Source organism: Pseudorca crassidens, chromosome 3, assembly GCF_039906515.1.
Source record: "Pseudorca crassidens isolate mPseCra1 chromosome 3, mPseCra1.hap1, whole genome shotgun sequence".
Lineage (NCBI taxonomy): Eukaryota > Metazoa > Chordata > Mammalia > Artiodactyla > Delphinidae > Pseudorca > Pseudorca crassidens.
In genome coordinates, this window is record NC_090298.1 from 129,923,190 (window position 1) to 129,941,594 (window position 18,405).

The 18,405-nt window shown below is 43.4% G+C and overlaps 1 long non-coding RNA gene across 1 annotated transcript in view; it reads left to right on the plus strand.

Moving 5' to 3' along the window:
* LOC137221916 (uncharacterized) overlaps positions 1 to 18,405 on the plus strand; it is a 42,509-nt gene that overhangs the window by 1,075 nt on the left and 23,029 nt on the right. The window lies entirely within an intron of this gene.

An 18,405-nucleotide genomic window follows, 5' to 3' on the forward strand; every position in this document is an offset into this window, starting at 1 on the left:
AAATTCTCCCCAGCATGCCTCCAAGTGTCCAGTGGAGACAGCTCCAAGCACTGACCCCATGTGATACTAGCCTTGAATTAGAGGTATGTGTGGTTTCAAGCATTAGCCTGATGATGGTCTGATCTCTTTTCTGAATCTAAGAAATTCTTGGTCTTCTTACCATAGCAAATCTAAAGTCGTTTATCATCTCCATTTCCTTGCAGTCTTTTAACCTCTCTTTTTCACCCAGTGCCTGCAGTCAGAGAGTGAAGGGAAACGGAGTCTGTCAGGGGACGGTGCCATCTGGTCTTTGACTACTTCTTGTAGCAGCTCTAGAGGCCCCCCTTGCAAAAATCTCAAGCACCAAACCCCAAATGCCTTATTTCCACAGGACTTGACCTCTTTCCCAAAATGCTTCCTAAGATCAATGTAAGTGCTCACTGTAATGGTTAGGATGGTGGTGCTGCCAGCTGTAGTAGATTTCCTCTCCATGTCATCATGATTCATGGTGGTCCTGAGGGATGCGGAGAACACAGTGGCCAGGAGCTGGGATGACCACACATCCCTGTTTCTGCCTGCTATCCTGGCGTAATTATTAATAGGGCCAAAGTGTCCTGGGTTGAACGATAAACTCTATTAAGATCATGGGCTTGGGAGTGAGTTTGACCTGAATTCAAAGCCTACCCTTGCCTCTTAGTAGATGAGTGACCTTGGACAAGTTTCGTAAAGTCTATGAACCTCAGTTTCCAAATCTGCAGAAAGAGGATGTTATTAGCCACCACCCCCCACCACCACACCCCCCGTTCGTAAGGCCATTTGGCAGGACTGGCTTTGCACAGTGCCGAGCACATGCTAAGAGTGCAACCTGAGTTAGCTCTGATTCTAGAATTATAGAGCATCCATGTACATCCTCCTCATTTGCAGACTCACCGCAGAGAGGATGTAGACTCCAGTGAGGAATATTTTGCACTGGAAAAACTTGCAACCAGACAGACTAGCATTCAAATCACAGCTGCACTATTTCTAGTTCTGTGACCCTGGGCAATTGAAAAAAAATTTTTGAGCCTCACCTTACTCATCTGTGCAATGGGGATAAAAATCTCAGGGTTGTTGAAAGGAGAAAATGAGATAAAGGTATTGGAAAGCTCTGTGCCCTGTGTACTAGTAAAGGCTGCTGCTTATTATTACATTTGGGGGAAGTGAGGCACAGAGAGGTAGGAAGAACTGCCCACGTACACAACTAGGGTTGTGAGAGAGGGGGCATGTCTGGCTCCGTGCACTTTCCACTCTATCTTACGGTCTCTGAGGACTATATTCTCCCTCCTCCCCAGGTTACAATCATGCCCTAAGCCATCAGCATCATTTCCAATGCTGTATTAATCCTTCACAAGCTCTCCCCTCCCTTATCATGGAGGTTCGAAACAGGAAATGGAAGCCTCATGATGACATGCAGCTGGCCCTGGGATTTCTGAATTAGAGCCAAATTTCATGTTTGTGGAATAGATGTCAGTCTGCTGGCTGTGTGACATTGGGCAAATAACTATACCACGCTGAGCTGCAATTTCCTCCTGTGTAAAAAAAAATGACACCCCTTGCAGGGTAGGCGACAAACTAAAGTCATTCTGACTCCCAAACCTCTGCTTTTAACTTTGATCCTAGCTGAAGTTCAGTGGCTGTCCAGTCCCCTGGCCATTTGGGGAGCAGTTAAGATGATGGCAGGTAGTAAGAAAAAACCTACATTTCAGGTGTATGAGGATGACTTCAAAAATTGAGATTTGGGCTATGGTATGAGATAGAATGCTACCTCGTGTGGGTAGATATTTTATTCAAAATCGTCCAAAAGCAGTTGGCCTGTTTTTTGATTTTTGTTTTTAACATCTTTATTGGAGTATAATTGCTTTACAATGCTGTGTTAGTTTCTGCTTTATAACAAAGTGAATCAGCTATACATATACATATATCCCCATATCTCCTCCCTCTTGTGTCTCCCTTCCACCCTCCCTATCCCACCCCTCTAGGTGGTCACAAAGCACCGAGCTGATCTCCCTGTGCTATGCGGCTGCTTCCCACTAGCTATCTATTTTACATTTGGTAGTGTATATGTGTCCATGCCACTCTCTCACTTCGTCACAGCTTACCCTTCTCCCACCCCGTGTCCTCAAGTCCATTCTCTACGTCTGCGTCTTTATTCCTGTCCTGCCCCTAGATTCTTAAGAACCATTTTTTTTTTAGATTCCATATATATGTGTTAGCATACGGTATTTGTTTTTCTTTTTCTGACTTACTTCACTCTGTATGACGGACTCTAGGTCCATCCACCTCACTACAAATAACTCAATTCTGTTTTTTACAGCTGAGTAATATTCCATTGTATATATGTGCCACATCTTCTTTACCCATTCATCTGTCGATGGACACTTAGGTTGCTTCCATAGTCCTGGCTATTGTAAATAGTGCTGCAATGAACATTGTGATACATGACTCTTTGAATTATGGTTTTCTCCAGGTATATGCCCAGTAGTGGGATTGCTGGGTCGTATGGTAGTTCTATTTTTAGTTTTTTAAGGAACCTCCATACTGGTCTCCATAGTGGCTATACCAATGTACATTCCCACCAACAGTGCAAGAGGGTTCCCTTTTCTCCACACCCTCTCCAGCATTTTTTGTTTGTGGATTTTTTGATGAAGGCCATTCTGACTGGTGTGAGGTGATACCTCATTGTAGTTTTGATTTGCATTTCTCTAATGATTAGTGATGTTGAGCATCCTTTCATGTGTTTGTTGGCAATCTGTATATCTTCTTTGGAGAAATGTCTGTTTAGGTCTTCTGCCCATTTTTGGATTGGGTTGTTCGTTTTTTTAATATTGAGCTGCATGAGCTGCTTGTATGTTTTGGAGATTAATCCTTTGTCAGTTGCTTCATTTGCAAATACTTTCTCCCATTCTGAGGGTTGTCTTTTCGTCTTGTTTATGGTTTCCTTTGCTGTGCAAAAGCTTTGAAGTTTCATTAGGTCCCATTTGTTTATTTTTGTTTTTATTTCCATTTCTCTAGGAGGTGGGTCAAAAAGGATATTGCTGTGATTTATGTCATACAGCATTCTGCCTATGTTTTCCTCTAAGAGTATTATAGTTTCTGGCCTTACATTTAGGTCTTTAATCCATTTTGAGTTTATTTTTTGTGTATGGTGTTAGGGAGTGTTCTAATTTCATTCTTTTATATGTAGCTGTCCAGTTTTCCCAGCACCACTTTTTGAAGAGGCTGTCTTTTCTCTATTGTATATTCTTGCCTCCTTTATCAAAACTAAGGTGACCATATGTGTATGGGTTTATCTCTGGGCTTTCTATCCTGTTCCGTTGATCTATATTTCTGTTTTTGTGCCAGTACCATACTGTCTTGATTACTGTAGCTTTGTAGTATAGTCTGAAGTCGAGGAGCCTGATTCCTCCAGCTCTGTTTTTCTTTCTCAAGATTGCTTTGGCTATTCGGGGTCTTTTGTGTTTGCATACGAATTGTGAAATTTTTTGTTCTAGTTCTGTGAAAAGTGCCAGTGATAGTTTGATAGGGATTGCATTGCATCTGTAGATTGCTTTGGGTAGTATAGTCATTTTCACAGTGTTGATTCTTCCAATCCAAGAACATGGTATATCACTCCATCCGTTTGTATCATCTTTAATTTCTTTCATCATTGTCTTATAGTTTTCTGCATACAGGTCATTTTGTCCCCTTAGGTAGGTTCATTCCTAGGTATTTTATTCTTTTTGTTGCAATGGTAAATGGGAGTGTTTCCTTGATTTCTCTTTCACATTTTTCATCTTTAGTGTATAGCAATGCAAGAGATTTCTGTGCATTAATTTTGTATCCTGCTACTTTACCAAATTCATTGATTAGATCTAGTAGTTTTCTGGTAGCATCTTTAGGATTCTCTATGTACAGTATCATGTCATCTGCAAACAGTGACAGCTTTACTTCTTCTTTTCTAATTTGGATTCCTTTTATTTCTTTTTCTTCTCTGATTGCTGTGGTTAAAAATTCCAAAACTATGTTGAATAATAATGGTGAGAGTGGACAACCTTGTCTTGTTCCTGATCTTAGAGGAAATGCTTTCAGTTTTTCACCATTGAGAGTGATGTTGGCTCTGGGTTTGTCATATATGGCCTTTATTATGTTGAGGTAAGTTCCCTCTATGCCTTCTTTCTGGAGGGTTTTTTTTATCATAAATGGGTGTTGAATTTTGTCGAATGTTATTCTGCATCTATTGAGATGATCATATAGTTTTTCTACTTCAATTTGTTAATATGGTTTATCACATTGATTGATTTGTGTATATTGAAGAATCCTTGCATTCCTGGGATAAACACCACTTGATCATGATGTATGATCCTTTTAATGTGCTGTTGGATTCTGTTTGCTAGTATTTTGTTGTGGATTTTTGCATCTATGTTCATCAATGATATTGGCCTGTGGTTTTCTTTGTGACATCTTTGTCTGGTTTTGGTATCAGGGTGATGGTGGCCTCGTAGAAGGAGTTTGGGAGCGTTCCTCCCTCTGCTATATTTTGGGAGAGTTTGAGAAGGATAGGTGTTACCTCTTCTCTAAATGTTTTGTAGAATTAGGCTCTGAAGCCATGTGGTCCTGGGCTTTTGTTTGTTGGAAGATTTTTAATCACAGTCTCAATTTCAATGCTTGTGATTGATCTGTTTACATTTTCTGTGTCTTCCTGGTTCAGCCTTGGAAGGTTGTGCTTTTCTAAGAATTTGTCCATTTCTTCCAGGTTGTCCATTTTATTGGCATAGAGTTGCTTGTAGTAATCTCTCATGATCTTTTGGATTTCTGCAGTGTCAGTTGTTACTTCTCCTTTTTCATTTCTAATTCTGTTGATTTGAGTCTTCTCCCTTTTTTTCTTGATGAGTCTGGCTAATGGTTTATCAATTTTGTTTATCTTCTCAAAGAACCACCTTTTAGTTTTATTGATCTTTGCTATTGTTTCCTTCATTTATTTTTCATTTATTTCTCATCTGATCTTTATGATTTCTTTCCTTCTGTAACTTTGGGGGTTTTGTGTTCTTCTTTCTCTAATTGCTTTAGGTGTAAGGTTAGGTTGTTTATTTTTTAAGATGTTTCTTATTTCTTGAGGTAGGATTTTATTTCTATAAACTTCCCTCTTAGAACTGCTTTTGCTGCATCCCATAAGTTTTGGGTTGTTGTGTTTTCATTGTCATTTGCTTCTAGGTATTTTCTGATTTCCTCTTGATTTCTTCAGTGATCTCTTGGTTTTTAGTAGTGTATTGTTTAGCCTCCATGTGTTTGTATTTTTTACAGATTTTTCCTGTAATTGATATCTAGTCTTATAGCATTGTGGTTGGAAAAGATACTTGATACGATTTCAATTTTCTTAAATTTACTAAGGCTAGATTTGTGACCCAAGATATGATCTATCCTGGAGAATGTTTCATGAGCACTTGAGAAGAAAGTGTATTCTGTTGGTTTGGGGATGGAATGTCCTATAAATATCAATCAAGTCCATCTTGTTTAATGTATCATTTAAAGCTTGTGTTTCCTTATTTATTTTCATTTTGGATGATCTGTCCATTGGTGAAAGTGGGGTGTTAAAGTCCCCTACTATGATTGTGTTACTGTCAACTTCCCCTTTTATGGCTCTTAGCATTTGCCTTATGTATTGATGTGCTCCTATGTTGGGTGCATAAATATTTACAATTGTTATATCTTCTTCTTGGATTGATCCCTTGATCATTATGTAGTGTCCTTCTTTGTCTCTTGTAATAGTCTTTATTTTAAAGTCTATTTTGTCTGATATGAGAATTGCTACTCCAGCTTTCTTTTGATTTCTATTTGCATGGAATAAGTTGACCTGTTTTTGTTTTCCATACCTATGAGCCTCTAGCAGAACCTGTATAGCCTGCTGACTATTTTTGTAAATAGAGTTCTATTGGAGCACAGCCATGCCCATTTGTTTATGTACTACCTATGGCTGCTTTTTCTCTGCTGTGCCAGAGATGAGTGGTTGCAACAGAGACCACACAGACTGTAGAGGCAAAGTATTTACTATGTAAACCTTTACAAATAAAGTTTGTAATCCTGCTAGACAGTAAATACCGCTTAAGTTTTAATAATGATAATTACAGTAATACCTGCTGCTATCACGTGCTTGCTCTGTGCCAAGTACTGTTCTAAGGCTTTATATGTACTGTCTAATTTAATACTTGCAACAATCCCCTGGCACACACATACTTTTATTCCCGTTTTATGAGTGAGGAAACTGAGGCAGAAAGAGATTAAGTAACTTGCTCAAGGCAAATGACAATTGGAATTCTAACCTAGGTAAAGTATTAGACTTCCTTAGAAACTTTCACACCCATTTTCTTTCCTGATACACTTAGTCACTCATCATATGAGAGAGGATTTTAAGTGGTCCACAGCACATTAAAAAACATCCTCTCCTGCGAATTCCCTGGCGGTCCAGTGGTTAGGACCCTGCACTTTCACTGCCAAGGCCCCGGGTTTAATCCCTGGTCAGGGAACTAAGATCCTGCAAGCCACGGTGCGGCGCAACCAAAAAAAAGAGTCCTCTCCTATTTAAAAGGTATTCCCTTTAAAATTCTCTTTAACGTTGTGACTCTCCCTTTTAAAAGAAAGAATGAGTGGTCTCTTCACATATAGCGGTAACTTGCTAAAATTTGTATTGCTTTGTTTCATAGCATTTATTTTTATGGTTGCCTTTTATTTGTGGCAAATGATCCTTGCTTTCCCTTTGCACCAGTTTCCTTTCAAAATTAATTTATTTAGGAGTAAAAAATAGAGTCAATTCAATTATTAAAGAAACAATGTTAATAAATGTACAGATGGTGTGTAGATATGACAAAAATCATGACACCAGCACAGAAATGAATGACAGTGCCCAGAGCGCTGGCCCCTGTCCCAGCCAGCAGCAGTTTGGTTTGTGGCTGTGGACACACCAATGCCCCTTCTCCACCCCCTGAGCCTCAGGTTCCTTATCTTCTGAGAGAAGGAGTTGAATTAAATTATCTCTAATGTTCTATGGCATGCCAGTTTATTCTTCCTGGCCTGGAATTCACCATACCTTCACTTGAGCCAAGATTAAATTAGACTTGTTAGAGCTCCATCCTTTCAAGCGCTGTAAACACAGAGGACTTGATGGCACTCCTTACGTCTCTCCCTGTTAGAGTGAGCCCGTTAATCCCCATCTAGATTCTTGCAGAAAAGGGAGAGACAACAAATGCATATGGTACAGAATTCAATTTGTGCTTCTGGCCTAGAAATTAAACAGGTCCAGCTTCGTCCAGGGCATTTACCAGGAGAAAGAGAAAGCCCTCGACATTACCTCATTCATAGTTATTCCACCTGGGCCCCGCAGGCCTGGCCTGATGGGCTTTCTCACCCTCTGGAGGGCTCTGTGTCTCCTTACCCAGAGACAGCCATGGTCACAAAGCTCACAATGGCTGGAGGGGAAAGAGTAGGATTTCTATTAGAAAATACAAGATGCAGCACTTCAAATGGGCTCCAAGTCTATATGAAAAATATCCTGATCAGTAGTGGCGAGAGTGGAAAGACCCATTCTTCTTCCCTTTAAGGAGACTTAGGGGTGGAGGGGCACCCGGGATGGGCCAGGGACAATAACCTATTTACAGCACACTGCTATATTTAGTACTTTAACACACCCCTCCTCCCTCCCGCAACATCAGTTCTGAGAGGTAAGAGTGATCACCAGTGTCATCATCATCATCATCATTTATCATTCATTTTATTACATTATATTGTATAGATGAAGAAATTAAGACTCAGAAAGGTTGCAATCCCCTCTAACTTCAGTATAGTCCTAATCGGATAGGTGTTATCACTCCCTATTTTATATTTAAGGAACTTGAGATTGAGGGTAAGTGACAGAGTCAGGTTTTGAACCCTGGTCGACTCTCTCCAAGTCTGTTCCCTGTGCTTCCTCTCATGCAGGCCTCGGGAAACTTTCAATTATGGCCTTCTAGCCCTTAGCAGGAGAGAGGGAGTGAGAGGGAGAAGCAGGCAGGCTGGATTCCAGTGGAGATGATAGTAAGAGAGGGCAAGGGGGTTTCCCCCTCCGGTCACGTCTTCATAAGGGCACTGACCCCACCCAACAACACTGTCATTTTTCATTCCTCATGTATGTCAAAAATTCCTACATGGTCAGTACAATGCACACTTCCCCCCAGCCACTCATGCAGATTTGAAACCATCTATCAGTCCTTCCCAATGATAGCTGACGGAGGTATCTGTGGCCAAAAGCCACATGAGTCCCTCCTCCAACTGCCAGCAAGGAGCAGGTTAAGAGCCATGTTGTCTGTCTTGACTAAAGTTCTTTCCTACGGGCTATTACTTAAGCCCCATCCATACACAGTCTGTGAAGCCCAAGTTATCTGAAGTGCCAGGACCTCTGTCTGCAGGGAGTCTCCATCCGTAGTGGGCACTGTCAGTGTTCCACCCAGAGTCCTCAGATCCCCTTCACCATTTCTGTGATCCCTCGGCCAGCTTCTGTGTGCTCTGTTTCTGATGAATCACACCGCTACTTTCTGCAGAGGCCTGCCTCAGGCTGTCGGATTTGCTCTGCCCTCACTTTCAGAGAGCCAGAAGTGCCTGAGAGCCAGTGACCAACTAGGGCAGGAGCCTAAAAACCCAGCTCTCTTGCCGCAAGTCAGGGCCAACTCTAAGGTGTCAATTACATTCCAGAGATCCCCCTGGGATCAGGCTCGGATTGAGCCTGAAATCACACCTTTGCCTGGCCTCTTCCTCATCATGTTTTACTGCCCACACTCCCTCACCTTGGAGCGCTCCCTTAATAAACCACATGCAAGCACACTATCACCTGCCCTGAGACACCATCTGCCCTAAGACACCATCTCTCATCCTTCATCTACCTTCTTTTCCTCCAGGCCCACAGACTATATTCCCTTGAATAAATATTCCCTCCCCATGATCATCTGCATCAGTCTTCCTTATGGAAATGTGTCTCATGAATGTAAACATGGTAAATGGGAATGTCACTGTTAAAGTTATCTACTCTATCAGCAGATTTCTACACAACAATAAACTCAACTTGGTGGTGTTCATGTCCATCTTATATATAAAGCCTTTTCAATAAGGAAATTTCACTACACATAATGGTGACCTCATCCCATTCCTTTTATAGAAAAGAAAAGTGAGAAATTTACCTTTTTTTTAAAAGTTGAATATTCTTTTTAAAAAAAATTTTATTGGAGTATAGTTGATTTACAATGTTGTGTTAGTTTCAGGTGTAAAAGTGAGAAATTTAGAGATGAGTTTTTGTTTTTGATCCATCCACTTATTAACTTGTCCATTCATTTATTAACCATTGGTAAGTGGTATGACCTTTATTTTATTTTTAAAAATAAAAGGTTTTTTTTCTCCTGATTCTTAAGGTAATATACATATATCCTTTGTGAAAATTTTTATTAAATTTAGAAAAATATTATAATTCAAGCATGCTAACATCAATCAGTGCTTTTTGGTAAATTTCTACCCAATTGTTTTTTTCTATGCAGATATTCTTAAATAATTGTGATAGACATTACTCACGCCCATCACCTGCTTCTCTTCTCCTTCTAAATACATGGGACAATTATACTTCCTTCCCCCCTTGATATTAGGCATGGTCATATGACTTGGTTTGGTCCATGAAATGTGAGCAGTGTATTTAAGAGCTTGTGTGCCGTTGTCCATGCCCTCTTCCGTCACTAAGGTGAACCATGAAGCTTCAAGTTGAGATGGTGACTCCTCCATCATTCTGGGTACCTGCAAGATTACAGGCTCTCTGATAGCAGAGCCCCCTGCCAACCCAAAATGGGCATGTAGCATATGCAAGAAATAAACGGTTGTTTCAAGCCATTGGAACTCAGTGGATATATTAGTTTGCTAGTGCTGCTGTAACAAAGTACCACAAACTGGGTGGCTTAACACCAGAGTTTACTGTCTCATAGTTCTGGAGGTTAGAGGTTCAAGTTCAAGTTGTTGATGTGGCCTGGTCCCTTCTGAGGCCTGTGAAGGAGAATTTGTTTCATGCCTCTCTGCTAGATTCTGGTGGTTTACTACTGATCTTGGGCATTCCTTGGCTTATAGAAGCATCTCCCTGATTACTGCCTTCATCTTCACCAGGCATCCTGCAAGTGTACTTATCTGTGTCCAAATTTCTTCCTTTTAATAAGGACACCAGTCATATTTGATTAGGGCCCACCATAATGACCTCATCTTAACTAATTATGTATGTAATGACCCTACTTTCTTATAAGGTTACATTCTGAGTACTAGGGAGTAGGACTTTAACATATGATTTTTAGGGAGACACAATTCAACCCATAACAGTGGATGTTTGTTACAACAGTGTATCTTAGGCTAAACTGACCAATATAGAGCTCATCCTTCTTGTGCTTTTTTTTTTTTTTTTTTTTTGGCTACGTTGGGTCTTCGTTGCTGCATGCGGGCTTTCTGTAGTTGCGGAGGCTACTCTTCGTTGCGGTGCGCAGGCTTCTCATTGTGGTGGCTTCTCTTGTTGCAGAGCACAGGCTTCAGTAGTTGTGGTGCACGGGCTTAGTTGCTCCGTGGCATGTGGGATCTTCCTGGACCAGGGATTGAACCAGCGTCCCCTGCATTGGCAGGTGGATTCTTAACCTCTGTGCCACCAGGGAAGGCCCTCATGCTGCTTTTTAACTTCCTATTTTGAATTTATGAGGCTAAATAATTTTCCCAAGGTCACAAAACCAATAAGAGGGAAAACTGAAATTCTAATACAGGTTTTTCTGATTCAGTAGAGTGTACTTTCAACTAGTCTCCAGAGGTTGATCCCTGACAGTCCAAGTGCTTTGCCACTCAACACAGTACTTGTTATATCCCAGACATTGAGGGTCAGTACTGTTTGTCTTGGGCTTGGCCTGTTGAGTTTCCTACATGAATCAATTTATTTGTTTATGTTACCTGTTTTCTCCCTGTGGGCATTGCTTTTGCAACCTTGTACTATGCTATAGTTCCTCTAAAATAAATATTAAAAGTATAACACATGACCTTCCAGGTCACCAAAAACCCTAGAGTCATTAAGACAATCTGAACCACTCTCACCCTAAGCTCCCCTTGTCCCTGACTCTCTCCTCCCATGAGCACAGACCCATGGACTAGGTCCCCATTACCCTTCTTGTACCTGTTTTCTGCCAAGCAAATTTCCCCTCGAAGGAATGAGCCAGGAATAAAAATATTTGATCGATTAAAGCAAACAGGTTGTCAGGTAATGGCAGCTCCTCCTGTGTACGTCCTTTATAAAAGAATCACCCCATTACAAGGGACTCAATCAAATGGCAACTTTTTCTCATTCCTGATGCTTGCATCTCCCAGTGAAGAGAAAAGAAGAAACCCCACTTTGTGAAGCTTATACTCAGGCAGGGAATCACAGAAGCTCTTCAACCTCTTATTGCTTTTTCCCTCTTGCCATTCCTATTGAGCATGATGTCTTTTTTATCTGACACTGAGAGGCTTTGTGTGTGTGCTACTCCTCATTAATTTGATCACAGAGGGCAGATCTAAGATGTGATTCAAGTAAATGAAAGGTTCTCCAGAAGCTATCCAGGTATAGGCATTCTTTTCTAAGCCCTTATCCGTGCCTTTGAATTCATTAGCTCGGAGAACATAGCACTTCCAAAGAGACACGTAGACCACATGTACACACCTCGGAGAGCCTGACTCTGCAGACTGGCACCAAGTCACCTTCTCCTAACCCAAGTCGATGAGACACACATCGTGTTTACTCCAATTTTCTCATTAATTTTGCTGGCTGCCTGACAGCCTCTGCCTCCCCGGATTAGATTTCTGAAATTAGGCTGATCTTCATGCTGCGACAGGCCCAACTGCCTCCTTGCAGGCAAAAAAATCCCCATCCCCATTTTGGCAACTGAAGCTCTGCCAGGAAAGATCTGTCTGAAGTGGTAAATGCTGGGGAGGCTTGCCTTCGCGTGCAGGTCAAGTGATTTGCCTAACCAGAAAGAAAACCTTACCGAAACATCTCTCAGATGCCTGCCACTATGCTGCAGTGTACAGCATTGGTCCAAGATTTAAATGAGGTGTGTTAAAATGCAGCACTTCCCCGGAAGGATTGCTATAATAAGCCATTAATGCTTTAGTGCAATTGAGTTTGATCAAATTGACTTTAGCCACCTGGCAGGGTCAGGAGGGACACAGCGAGATAAATTCTAGTGAGATAAAAGGATTCAAAAAAGGCAGCAAAGGCAAGAGGAGTAGTAAGGTGCCCAGGACCCCAGGAACATCAAATGGACATTGGGTCCATGAAATGTGAGCAGTGTATTTAAGAGCTTGTGTGCCGTTCTCCATGCCCTCTTCCGTCACTAAGGTGAACCCTGAAGCTTCAGGTTGAGATGGTGGCTCCTCCATCATTCTGGGTACCTGCAAGATTACAGGCTCTCTGATAGCAGAGAGCCAACAGTTTACTTCTTGCATATGCTACATGCTCATTTTGGGTTTTGCCAACCCAAAATGAGCATGTAGCATATACAAGAAATAAACTGTTGTTGTTCCCCCACCAGGTGGGGGAATGAAATGGAGAGGCCAAGAGAACGTAGGGAGATGGTGCAGACAATCCTTAATCACCTAACGGTCTTGGTGGGGTGGAGGCGGGGGGGGGCGACTTGAGATGATGTCAAACAAGCTGTGACCTTGAACGAGCCCCTTAAAAGTCTCTGACCCCATTGCAACTATCAGAAGCAGAAAATAGTGGTTTATCTAACCAAAGGCAGAGGGGCGAATTAAAAGATCCCTTTCTCCAGGAAGATTCTGTGAGTCAGAGTGAAGTCCAGTCAGTGAAGAAATCCTCTGGTTTAATCCTTCCAAGCCTTAGCATCATTGTTAGAGCCAGGTAGACTTGGTCTCAATTCTTTTTTGTTTTTTTTTGTTTTGTTTTGTTTTTGCGGTACGCGGGCCTCTCACCGCTGCGGCCTCCCCCACCGCGGAGCACAGGCCCCGGACACGCAGGCTCAGCGGCCACGGCCCACGGGCCCAGCCACCCCGCGACACGCGGGATCCTCCCGGACCGGGGCACGAACCCGCGCCCCCTGCATCGGCAGGCGGACTCCCAACCACTGCGCCACCAGGGAAGCCCTGGTCTCAATTCTGAGCTCTGCCGCTGCACAGTTCACTGGGCAACCGTGGGTGAGTCTAAATCTCTATGGGCTTCAAGTTTCTCATCTACAAATAAATCATAAAACCTACCTCACTGGGTTGTCAGGAGGTTTCAATAGGACCATGTATGTACAATCACTTAGTAACAATGATGGGCAGAAAATAAACCCTCAGTAATAACAGCTTAGCTTCCATGTGTCATCACCATCACCACCACCACCATCATGCCATACCCACCAGTGATTGTGTGCCTCCTGGTGGGTGGAGTTCAGCAACATCATGGTGAAGGGAGTGGGTTCTGGAGTCAGACCATCCTAGTCTCAAATCTGGGCTGTAATGGGGACCAGATATCTGATCTTGGGCAAGTTATTTATTCTCAGCTTCAGTTCCCTCATCTGTAAATGGGAATAATAAAATTCCCTACCCCACAGGTGAGGATTAAGTGAGACAATTCATGTAACTTGCTGAGGCTGGTGCCTGGCACACAGTCAGAGTTCAATAAATGGGAGATAGGGACCCCAAAACTCCCTTTCTCATCCTCTGCCTTTCTCTGCAGTTCTTTTTTGTTTTTTTGTGTGTGTGACAGATGTGGTTGGGTAGGGGTTATGAAATCCAGTTCTGTGGATGATCAGAGTAGATGCAAAAAACATTGCTTTCAACCAGAGAGACAAAGAAGACCCCCGTGAGCCAGCTCAAATCTGGTTTCATCCAGCTGCCATAGTATTCTGGCTTTTAGGCTGCAGTACAGAAAATTACTTCTCCTGAAGCTGTCCCCTTCAGAGTGCAACTGGGGAAGATAAAGAGTGGCGAAAGAGCTCTGAACAATGGCTAATCTTCTAATTAGCACTTCAGAGAGAATTGGTAACAGGAATCCACTCTCAGCCATAAACCCCAGGGAACGGCAGGATCTGATCAATGTTTTCCTGGAATCTGACTCAAAGCCACTGAGCTCCTGCCTTCTAAGTTTGTGTCTCCCTCCTGGAAACTTACCTTCTGTCCCTCTCTTTTTTTTTTTTTTTTTTTTTCTTTTCAGTACGCAGGCCTCTCACTGTTGCGGCCTCTCCCGTTGCGGAGCACAGGCTCTGGACGCGCAGGCTCAGCGGCCATGGCTCACGGGCCCAGCCGCTCCGCAGCATGTGGGATCTTCCCGGACCGGGACACGAACCCGTGTCCCCTGCATCGGCAGGCAGACTCTCAACCGCTGTGCCACCAGGGAAGCCCCTGTCCCTCTCTTTTATTATCTTCTCCTTTTTCTTTTTCCCGTTTTCAATCTTCCTGTTCCCTTCTAACTCTCAGAACTAGGCAACCCCTTTCCGTCTCTTTCTCTCATAACTACCATAATATGGGGTGCATGTAATCAGGTGTTTGTTCCTTCATTCTTGAGACATTTACTGAATACTTACTAAGTGCTAAGGATATAGAAGAGAATAAGATGGTCTCTTTGTCCACAAGGAGATAGACTAACAAACAATGGACAGTGCTTGCAAACAACCTCAGCTGCTTCAGCAAGTGCTTTTTCAGAAGTATAAGTGGGGCGGGTGTATATACGAAGTGCCAATTTCTGGCTGAGTGGGGCACAGAAAGCTATTCTAGAGGAGCCGGTCCTGAGCCTGAGACATGAAGACTAAGTCTAGGCTTTTTTTTTTTTTTAAGATTTTTTGATGTGGTCCATTTTTAAAGTCTTTATTGAATTTGTTACAACATTGCTTCTGTTTTATGTTTTGGCCCCGAGCCATGTGGAACCTTAGCTCCCCAACCCGGGATCGAACCCACACCCCCCTGGCGAAGTCTTAACCACTGGACCGCCAGGGAAGTCCCTAAGTCTAGGCTTTTAAACAGTATAATCATTCAATCAATTGCAGTTCTTGGTCTTCATTCAAACAGCTGTGACTTCGATGTGCATTTGTCTGTCACACAGGAAGCATATTCCTAAACTAACCAATTGAGTTGTTTCAGACATTTGTATAACCCTCAGTTTTCCCCTCTATATATGTCAGTGACCCAGGAGGAAAAGGAGCTTCCTCTCCTTCTGGGCTCCTTAATCCCAGTGAGCGTAAAAGGTGAGGTGAGTGGGGAACTGACCAGGAAAGTCAGTAATAAGGCTCCTCATTCATAGTATCTGTAGAATGAGGGTCCTGTACTTTTAAATCTCTAAGGTTTATTCCTTGTGATTAAGGCAAGGTTTTCAAAATAACCCAATGCCTTCTCTCCCCCATCCCTCTCCAAGGCCAGAGATAGCAAGAAAGAGAAGCATGGACTTAAAAGGCAGACCTCTCCCTATCCAACCATTGATTCATCCTCACTCTCCCCAGATCAATGCTTGGAGCAATTTCTGAGTGACAGCTCACAGAGACAGCATTTTACATTTAAGCCATTCGGGTTTTGAAGCCATTTAAGTTTGTCAAAACAATGCCACCCCCTGCTGTGTCTCTGGCATAATAATAGGGCTGAGCAGGCCAAATCTTGACTCAGCTTGCCTGTGACCATTTGAACGTATGGGGATAAAAGGAGAGAGAGAGAGGGAGAGAGGGGGAGGGAGTTCTTTTTTCTTTTCTTTTCTTTCTTTTTTAAATTCTTAACAGATACAGGGAACTTTTGGGTCCAGTTTTCCCTCTGATTCACTGCCATGCACCAGTAAATATGGATCTAAGTAGAGCCCAGTTTATCTTGGAGTATTAAGAATTTAGCGAAGCAAAGAAAATTCACTCTCAGGGTTTAGAGGAAGTTGAAGAATATACGTTTACCTCTATCATGGTGGGGACCCTAAATGCCTTATTCACTGGTGTATTCCACAGATTTTCCTGGTACCTGAGGTGTGGTAGATGCTCAAAAAATATTTGTCGAAGGAATCAACGTTTTTACCAACACCAGCTCTACCACCCGCCCCCCCACCAATGCCATACGGGCTTTCTCCCCATTAGTCCATTCCTGGTGGTGGTGTCATTCATGCCACTGCCTTGTGTTTCTAGGGAGCTGCTCTGAATGATCCATCTTCATCTCATATCTGAGTAGTTTTCTATCTTGCAGTTGAAACCATTTGTTTGTCAACCCTATATTTGTAAGGAGGGATTCTTTGGGTCAAGCTTCCAATTAGTGACAGGAATGCAAAGGTAAGAGACATATGGGAGAGGCCCTTGAAGAGATGACAGTTTGGTAGAGGAGACAGGGATATGGACATTTAAAATCAAGGGAGGGCTTCCCTGGTGGCGCAGTGGTTGAGAGTCCGCCTGCCAATGCAGGCGACACGGGTTCGTGCCCCGGTCCGGGAAGATCCCACATGCCGCGGAGCAGCTGGGCCCGTGAGCCATGGCCGCTGAGCCTGCGCGTCCGGAGCCTGTGCTCCGCAAAGGGAGAGGCCGCAACAGTGAGAGGCCCGCGTACTGCAAAAAAATTAAAATAAAATAAAACAAAATAAAATCAAGGGAGTGAGCCTGGGCAGGGATGAGTAAAGATGGAAACAGGAAAAAGAGGACAAATCCTCAAGGCAACCTCATCAAAGGGTTTAGAGAAATGAGAGCTGTCTAGTTTGTGGGGTTTGGAAGTTAAGAGTGTGGACCTGTGAAAGAACTATAAAAGGAGTGGCTTTGGAGTTGGGTACATGTGTTGCCTAGAAACAAGCTAATTAGGACCAGGATCACTCCCCATTCGCACAACCAAAGGGGCTGCACCCAAACTCAGCTCCCCACAGAACTGATGGTTTCCTTCATCTGGTAAGGAGAACTCTAACTTTCTACGGACCCCAAGTTCAAGTGCAGGGTAGCTAGTATCCCAGACTATTCCTATAAGTGGTTGGCACCCCACGTGTGGACTAATGGCACAAAGTAGCCTGTGTGTTCCTCTACCAAGGCTGTTTTCTCACTTTTGCCCTATAAATGGGAGAAGAGCAGGGGGCAGTTTTTCCCTGCTGGAAATCACACCTTAGCTGTGAGCCCCTCAGTGGCTTCTCTCTGTGGGGTATGGAAGCACTAGCTATGAAAGTTTTCCATTTCCCCAGTAAAGCCTGTTTCTTAACCCACAGCCAGTTGAACCCAAACCCTGATGCACAATAGGCAGGGACCAGGAAGAGGTTCCCTTTCCATGATATGGGCTTGGGGAACATACAGAGGTAGGCAGGAAGGGCATCCCAGAGTGAGCAGGACACAAACCAGAAGAAATGGGGAATATGGTAAAGAAGAGGGGACAGCATGTGCTGGGAGTCTTGGGAAGTAGGCCAGTAGGGTGGCTGGAACCTCTTCATGCAGGGCCTTTGTGCAGACAGCTGCTGTCTCTGCCTGCCTTCATCCTTTTTTTTCTGGTAGCAGTACATCAATATTTCTTTGGGGAAACCTGCTTCCCCATAGCATGCAGACTGGCGGGCCTGTCAGTCCCGACACACACTGGGCAGGAGAGAGCTGACCTACACCATAAGAGTCTCTCAGGGATTTCAATCCATGAGCAGAATGACACAGAGACTGAAAACCATTGCACCAACTCACCAGATGGTGTCCCCAGGGAGTGAGTTCATGTTCATTTCTGCCCTGGATCTCAGAGCTGCCTTTGCCGGCCCTGTCCAAGGTCTCAGCCCTTTTTTGTTTTGTTTTGTTTTGTTTTTTATTCTGTCAGCCCCACAGTCTTCCATTAGGCCCCCTTTGGGCCTGAGTTAGCCGTTAGCCTGAGTCAGTCTGGGCTTGCAAACAAAGAGCCTTAACAAACAGCCTTGAACACCAGGCTGAGGCAAAAGAACTGCAGCCCAGGACCCGAGTAGTGTCAGAATCCGTGCCCTCCATCTGTACAGTGCTGGGCAGTTCCCTCACATGGTCCCCCTAAAATGGCACAGTTGGAGCATTTTACCCACCCTAGAGACACTAAAATTGTGATTCAGAGACTCAGGTAGACCTCCCAGCCTACCACTGTGACTGCAGCCTCCTGTTGGGGGAGTTCAATTAGAGAGAGATGTGTTGGTGATCAGGCATGGCTCTTTATCTTCCCAACTCCAAGCTGCTGGTGAAACTTGATAAAGAAATTAAAGTTCTGTGTGAGTGTGTAAATGTATGCTGAAGTGTCCTTGGATAGTATTCCAAGGAGCTGTGCAATTTATTTGTCATTGCCATTTACAAACATTGATCTTACTGATAAAATTCAAACCTGCCACATCCTCTGGTGACCAGCGCTCCTCCCTGGAGCTCTGCCTGGCATCAGGCTTGCCCTGACTCTGCTCTGTGCCTTTCTGGGTACAGTCCTGAGGGT